A 7586-nucleotide genomic window follows, 5' to 3' on the forward strand; every position below is an offset into this window, starting at 1 on the left:
AGGTGCTCAAAACAGTGTATTATTTCCAGACCAGTCAACATCCTTTCTTCCGCACTGGCCAGTATAAGCCAAATCAGGCAAGACGGAGAGTGCAAGTGCTGGATGTTTTAGTTAATTTCTTGTCCAAAGTGTCTGAAGAATTATTTTATGATATCACTCAGCTGCCATTTTTAAGACAGAGGTCACACTTCCAAAGTTCAGGTGGGTGACCAAATTTGTCCTCACAATTCAAGGGCAATGTTTGTATTCTGACCATGTATAGAAATGTACGGCTGTGCGACACAATATGAAGCCTAAGTAAGTGAGGTGTATTTTGTCAATGGGCCTTCTTGGCTGCCTGTTCTTGCATTTGTGAAGTTGTACGATCTCTCTTCTGGCTTTGAAATAGTCTTAGCAACCTGTACCAGGTTACAAAAGATTTGCATTCTCCTGTATAGATGAGAAAAATGGGTGAACATTAATTCCAAGTAAGCCATCAACCCTTTTATTTTCCCACGTATAATAGTGTCCGGATGTTCTACGTCTGCTAGAAACAACTCACCAGCACCTAATACTTACAATATGTGTATAAACAGAGAGGTCTTGTTTACATGCCAAATGCTTGCACTCACCCTGCTGTCCGGTGCTGGAAATAGAGTTGTGTGGCTGTGAGTGATTCCGGTCCTTTCCAGATATTTTTGTTCTGCAAAATGACTAATCAGAACATCATAGGTATTCCTAACACGGGGGACGGGGGGGGGAATGGAGCTGGGTAGCATGGACATAATTAAAAGAGAAAATGAGTGCTCTTTTCCAGATCTGATTAAGTCTCGACCCTAACCACAACACCAGTGTTAAAAAGCTCCCCAAACAGAAAAAAAAAAAAAAAAATCTGTTTTATGCTTCTCCTAACATTAGGTAACCTACTGTGATAAGATGTTCAATACATCACAATATACTGTTCTCATTTCAATACTTTTGGAACAAAAAGCAGAGGAAATTTGACGAAAAATCTACCTAGCTATCTGGATCAAGATGTTGTGTTCAGATAAGCTTTTAAATTAGTAAGTCCTTATTATCGTCTTATATCCTAACGGTTCATGCAACAAGTATGGCAATGTAAAGCTGAGACAGCTATAGCTTGTAAAGATTTGTACATAATTAACGCAGTTTCCTAGCAATTCAGATAGATAACATCAAATTTGTCACCTTTACAATATCCTACTTTGATGTCTTTGGCATTTTTTTGTGGGGGAAAAAAGACTTAAAGTTGCTAAAGTTTATGAAACAACTTTGCCTTCAGGGGCACAGACAGTTCACAATCTGGAATGTGTCAGCACCCCCCCAACAGTAACAGTTGCGTTGTTGGTTTTGTTTTTTTTTTTTTAATTTTGCAACATTAAGACAATCTGAAAGCACAAATTCTCTGAAAAGTATGTACTTACTGTTTATGCCTGTTGAAATTATCTGGAAAGATAATTGTATCTAATGGATTTTAAATGTTCTATAACTTTTGAACACTCATAATATATACGTTGATTTTTATTCTTCCATCACTGAAACTCATGCAATCTAGCTGACCTTTGTCAATTATAAACACTTAACTGCCAGCAGAGCCAGTTTTACTGGCACCTCATATCAGATTCCTGAAAACATTTTCAGAACTATTTTAGATACCGGGGAAGTCACAACATCAGCATAGCATGTAGATCGATCTCCTTGCTTGCTGTTCAGCAGCCATCTCCTTTTTTTCTGCAGGAGAAATGATTCTTTACAATTTTCTCACAGCTGCAAGAAGCTGAATGAGCTTGGTCATGGCAATAACAATCTGAACCCAGGAGGGGAAGCATGTATTAGGATATAATCCTGCTCCATTTCCCATTTAGGACAATGTCAAAATTTCTACTAACCAAAATAAAGGCAAAAAAGGAGCCAGAGTTTTCTGCTTACCTGGTATGTTTCTTAAGCGTGAAAGAGCAATGTAATTTTTCCCCCTTAGACTGCACATATTGCTATTCAGATACTCTGCATGCAATCTAATTGTGTAATGAAAATGTCTTAGGGCCCCTATTTAAATGTCTAATATTTACATTTGAAGGTCTTTACCTCTATAGATCTTGCTTCAAAACATCTTACTTGCCTTTCTAATACTTCTACACTTTTCATGTGTTTTTGACAGTGGAGTGTGTCAAGCTTTTTAATCTATAGAAAGTACAATGGAAGACTGCTGGGACTTCAGAAAGTGAGCAAGTACAGGGAGGAGGCAGAAAACTTTGTTTGTGCAGTTTTATTTTAGCAGAGCTTTGGGCTATTTTCCAGTGGGAGAGAGCGCTGTAAAAATAGGATGCTCTGTGAGTCACAGCTAGGGGATCAAATCTCCTCACTGGAATGCAAATACAATGTACAGTCAAGCTGAAGGAGATGTGAATAGACTAAATTGATGTGATAAAGAAAATGAGGAGTCAAGGAATTGCATACTAATGCTAGGAACCCAGAAGAAAAGCAGTAAGAATTGGAATTTCTAGTGGTGAAGCACTTGGACATGATCAAAGTATAAATGATAAGGAAAATACAGAATTGCTCAGTATACATATTTTTTTCCTGAATTTGGAAAGATGATCTATGACTTTGTATCATCTGAGGAAGATTAAGTCCTTCATCCATCCACCAGCCAAATGGAAACAAAAAAAGGATTTGGAAAAACATCTTCTAGAGATAGTCTTTTTAAAATATTTTTACATCAAAGAGTCCTTAAAGAATTGGTTCCTCATATACCTTGCCTGATGTTATTTACCTCTAACTTACAGAAAAAATGTGACAACTTCATGAAACTGCTAAAGCATTAGTGTAGTACCTCCATTCATTAAAGGCGAATAGGAATACTGGAGTAACCACAAGCTGGATAGTTTGATGCAAATCCTAGGAGGGAGGGGGCGAGAGGACTGACATGGGATTCGGAAGGAATAAAGGGTGAGGAACGTAACTGATCAAAATTATTTTCTGAAAATTAGTTTTTCTCAAAGAATTTGATGTGATACTTTGATAAGATTATGATTGTTTGAGAAAACAGTTGTGCAGCTATATTTGGCCTCCTGTAGAGTGACTTCATATTGCCTGACACTATTATTCAAAATACAGCACGGTACACTAACCATAAAACATAATACTAGATTAAGAGATGGCTAACTGACAGATCACAAAAATAGCTGTCAATAGAGAATCATCATGCAGGTGTCTGTATTTCTGCATTAGACATCATCTTTTTCCACATTTTCATCAGTGTCTTGAAAGCTGATAAAATCACTACTGATGATATTTCCATCCAATATAATCAAAGGTGCCTTGCAGACTATTGAGGTGAACAGTACAGTCAGAAAAAGAAATTGAAATTGCTTAGGAAACTGACCCATGCCACAATGTTTCTAATGCCAAGTACTCAGTTTGAATATTTCTGAAAATTTTCTTCCCTTTCTTTTTCAGTTTCCCTGGTCCCTCTGCATCTTATCTTTGGGTACTCTCCTTGGCATAGAGTGGTTCAGCTGCTAGAGGTCTTATGAGTTTTCTGTATTCAGAAATATACCAGTCTACTCCACACAAGATTACTTGGCTACATCTGTACAAAAAACCTAGCCACTCTCTCTTTTTGAGGGCAACTATCACGATCTGGCCACTTCCACACTGTTACATTTTCTTTCCTTTCACATCAGGATGGTCTCATCTAAATTGCCCTCTGGGAGTGGTCCCTGACCTTTGCTAGTTCCCAGGCTGTTTTCTGGAGTAGTGGCAAGGTGAAAATGCTGGCAGGGGATGCTGAGTGGTTTAACAGTGTGGGTGGACGAGTTCCAGGGATGGAACCTGTGCCTGGGTCTGCACTATATATTAGTGCGGTTACAACCCTTCCGTGCAAACCAAAGTCCTGCCTTCTCTCTCTGACATCTTTTAATGTATACTCATCTGACAAATCAAATTCAGCATGGATGAAGTGAAACATGTATTTCCCTGCCTGCCATCAGCGCTGCTAACAAATATATCCTCACAGCTACCAGTTTTCCTGATCTCTGCCACCTTTGCCTGTCATGTAGAATAATAATCTGAACATCGCCTTCAACCCTAGACTCTCCCTCAAGCCTTGTATCCTGCCTAGGTTCATCAATAGCCCTACGCAGCTTACACTCATAGTACAAAAATTAACAAAATAATGAATAGTAAGGGTAAAATTATCTGGGACCAGGGAATATGAAGTGCACCTTGGAATGGGGAAGGGATTTGGAGCACAGGGAGAGTCATATAATAGACAGCATGTTATGGATTTATAAACCATAACTAACATACAGTTAAACATGAACTTTTAGAAAGATATGTGGATAGATAGCCAGGGAGTACAGGCAGGGAATTGATTTTATCTCTGCAAGTGAACCTGCTCATTAGATGGAACTACCTACCCATTTCTTTTCCCCTTGAGAAAGAAAAATAATGTATGTATGCTTTTGATGTTCACATTTGCAAAAGAGATGGTGAACAATTGGAAGCGGTATAGAAAAGAATCATAATAATATTCAAGGACTGAAGAGAATACAATAAACCAGTCTGTTTATCAAAGCTGACTGGGTAAAAACATGTAAATACCTTCATGTTACCTGATACTGAATGAAAAGTACACTTACCCTTGACAACAGCTAAGAGGTGAATAGGAAGAACCTGTTCCAACCTGAAAAAATGTTAGAAGGGGAGGGAATGTTAAGATACTTGCTTCTTTTGTATTTAACTGTTACTGCTTTTGTATACTAGAATCTTTTTTCACTCCAAGTTTTTTCACTCAGTTGTGACAACCAGCACAGAGTCTAGTTGGGCTAGTTGCCCTAGGGGTCCGGTCTTGTTCATCATATTCATCTATGACCTGGACGAGGGGACAGAGTGTACCTTCAGCAAGTTTGCTGACGATACAAAACTGGGAGGAGTGGCCGACACACCAGAAGGCTGTGCTGCCATTCAGTGAGATATGGACAGGCTGGAGAATTAGGTGGAGAGGAACCTAATGAAATTCAACAAGGGGAAGTGTAGGGTCCTGCACCTAGGGATGAGCAACCCCAAGCACCAGTATAGGTTAGGGGTTGACCTGCTGGGAAGCGGCACTGCAGAGAAGGACCTGGGAGTCCTGGTGGACAACAAGCTCTCCATGAGCCAACAATGTGCCCTCGTGGCCAAGAAGGCCAATGGTATCCTGGGGTGCATTAAGAAGAGTGTGGCCAGCAGGTCGAGGAAGATTATCCTCTCCTTCTGCTCTGCCCTGGTGAGGCCACATCTGGAGTTCTGTGTCCATTTCTGGGCTCCCCAGTTCAAGAAAGACAAGGAACTACTGGAGAGAGTCCAGTGAAGGGCTACAAAGATGATTAGCAGACTGGAGCATCTTGTGAGGAAAGGCTGAGAGAGCTGGGTCTGGTTAGCCTGGAGAAGAGAAGACTGAAAGGGGATCTCCTCAACGCTTATACATATCTAAAGGGTGGATGTCTAGAGGAAGGGGCCAGACTCTCTTCAGTGGTGCCCAGTGACAGGACAAGGCGCAACGGGCACAAACTGGAACACAGGAAGTTCCATCTCAATATGAGGAAAAACTTCTTCACTTTGAGGGTGATCAAGCACTGGAACAGGCTGCCCAGAGAGGTTGTGGAGTCTCCTTTTCTGGAGATATTCAAAACCCACCTGGATGCAATCCTGTACAAGCTACTCTAGGTGATCCTGCTCTAGCAGGGGGGTTGATCTCCAGAGGTCCCTTCCAACCCCTACCATTCTGTGATTCTGTGAAAGTACTTAGTGTCACATAGGTTGCTTGGGTAGGCAACCAGAAAAGCAATGGTACTTTTGTCACTGAAACGGTCATGCAAAATTAGTGCATAAACACAGAACAGCCTGTTTCTGAGTATTGATGATTTGCTGGAAGTAGTGTTTAAATAACTAACATAACTTCATTGTGGTACATTACCTCTACTTGCAGCTTGTGTCTACTATTTGTTTATCCTTCCAGGTGTCCGAAAATGTGCGTAAAACACAGGGAAAGCATGCACTACGTGGAAAGATTGCTCAAGATCTAGAATGTAAACCCCCTCAACCAATTCCTTTGTGCTGTAGCTCCATTTAATGTAACAGAGGTGAACAAAATTTCATCAGTGATGAATCTGGCTCAAGCTGTTAATTTGCTAAACAACATGGAGAAGAGAGAAAATGGCCCTTTTCCTGAAGGTATTTCCTGAACCTATATATTAAATATCAATGCATACCATAAAGAAAACTGCCTCACTGATTCATTAAGACCTTACAGAACAGTGCATTGTGAGCAGATACTAAAAAAAGAGGGATTTATGAATGTTTCATTTAGTCACTTCAGTATTGCATTTTTTTTTCTTTAAGAAAGGCTCTGCATCATGAGAATGAGTGCAATATTAACAACTGAATAATATCACATAGTCATCACACCATCAGATACATATATTCCACAATAAATTTTACTGCAATGTTGTTTTTCCCTCTTGAAAAAAAATAAAAATAGTTCTGCTTTAATTTTGTCTATTGGTTCTGCCTTTTGGACCACCTGCCCGTGTCTTTGAGGGACAAATATGCCCTACTTCCATACTGAGGATAGATGAAGGGTAGGCAGGGTCCTACCAACATCCCAGTTAAGTGCCTAGAGATAAGGGGGATGAAGCCTGGCTTTCATTTGCTCTCCAGTAAGTGTATGTAATGCACATTTGGACTGGAAGAATGAAGGGAGATGTGAACTTGGATGCACTCTACTGAAGTCAATAAATTCTGTGGGGCCAGTGTCTTACTCTTTTAAAAGTGTGGCTCCATTGATTTGCAGCACGATGAGGATCTCTCCCTGCATATTGTCATGGGCATTGAATAGTCTTCAGCTCTAGAAGAACTGAATATTAGAACTCTAATTTACAATCAGCACTGTAAAAAGCTTTGTCCTATTCACATTGTCTGGCAGCAGCACGCACAAATGTGTTTATTGAAACCCATTCCAGGGCATTGTAATTGTCCTTATTTAGGCAGTCTTAAGGGAGAAATATATAATTCATGGCAATCTTTAAAAACTGGCTGACCAAGGCTCATGACAAATGCTTACAAATGGGGATTAAAACCTGAGCTGTCAGTGAGATAATTAGTTTATTCCAGCACACTGAAAGGCTGTGGTTGTGATGATGATGGGTGCCATCTGATGAGTAAGGAGTCATATTGCAACACAAGCACATGCTCCCTCTTCCCCTTCCCTGTCCTCCAGTATAGACCTTATTTAGCCAGCTATGATACTGCTTTTCAGAAGGGAAGAAAGGAGTTGTTTTAACTCTGCTATTTTCTGGATCTTTTCAAATAGTGATTGACAGTCCCCATTTGGCTAGAGTAGCATCAGAGACCACAGATGTCAAAGAGAAATATTTGCAAATTCTGTTCCCTCTCTTAAAGCAATTATTTTTAGTTTCTGACGAGCAGGCAACTATACCCAGATATTCATAAACAGATTCCTAATGCAAAGGCTGACAGCAAATTGGCTGTATTACAAAACAAATTGTACCCTCTGTCAATAGGTTCTGTACTCTGGATTTTCT

The sequence above is a fragment of the Balearica regulorum genome, chromosome 3 (genome assembly GCF_011004875.1).
Source record: "Balearica regulorum gibbericeps isolate bBalReg1 chromosome 3, bBalReg1.pri, whole genome shotgun sequence".
In the NCBI taxonomy this organism is placed as follows: domain Eukaryota; kingdom Metazoa; phylum Chordata; class Aves; order Gruiformes; family Gruidae; genus Balearica; species Balearica regulorum.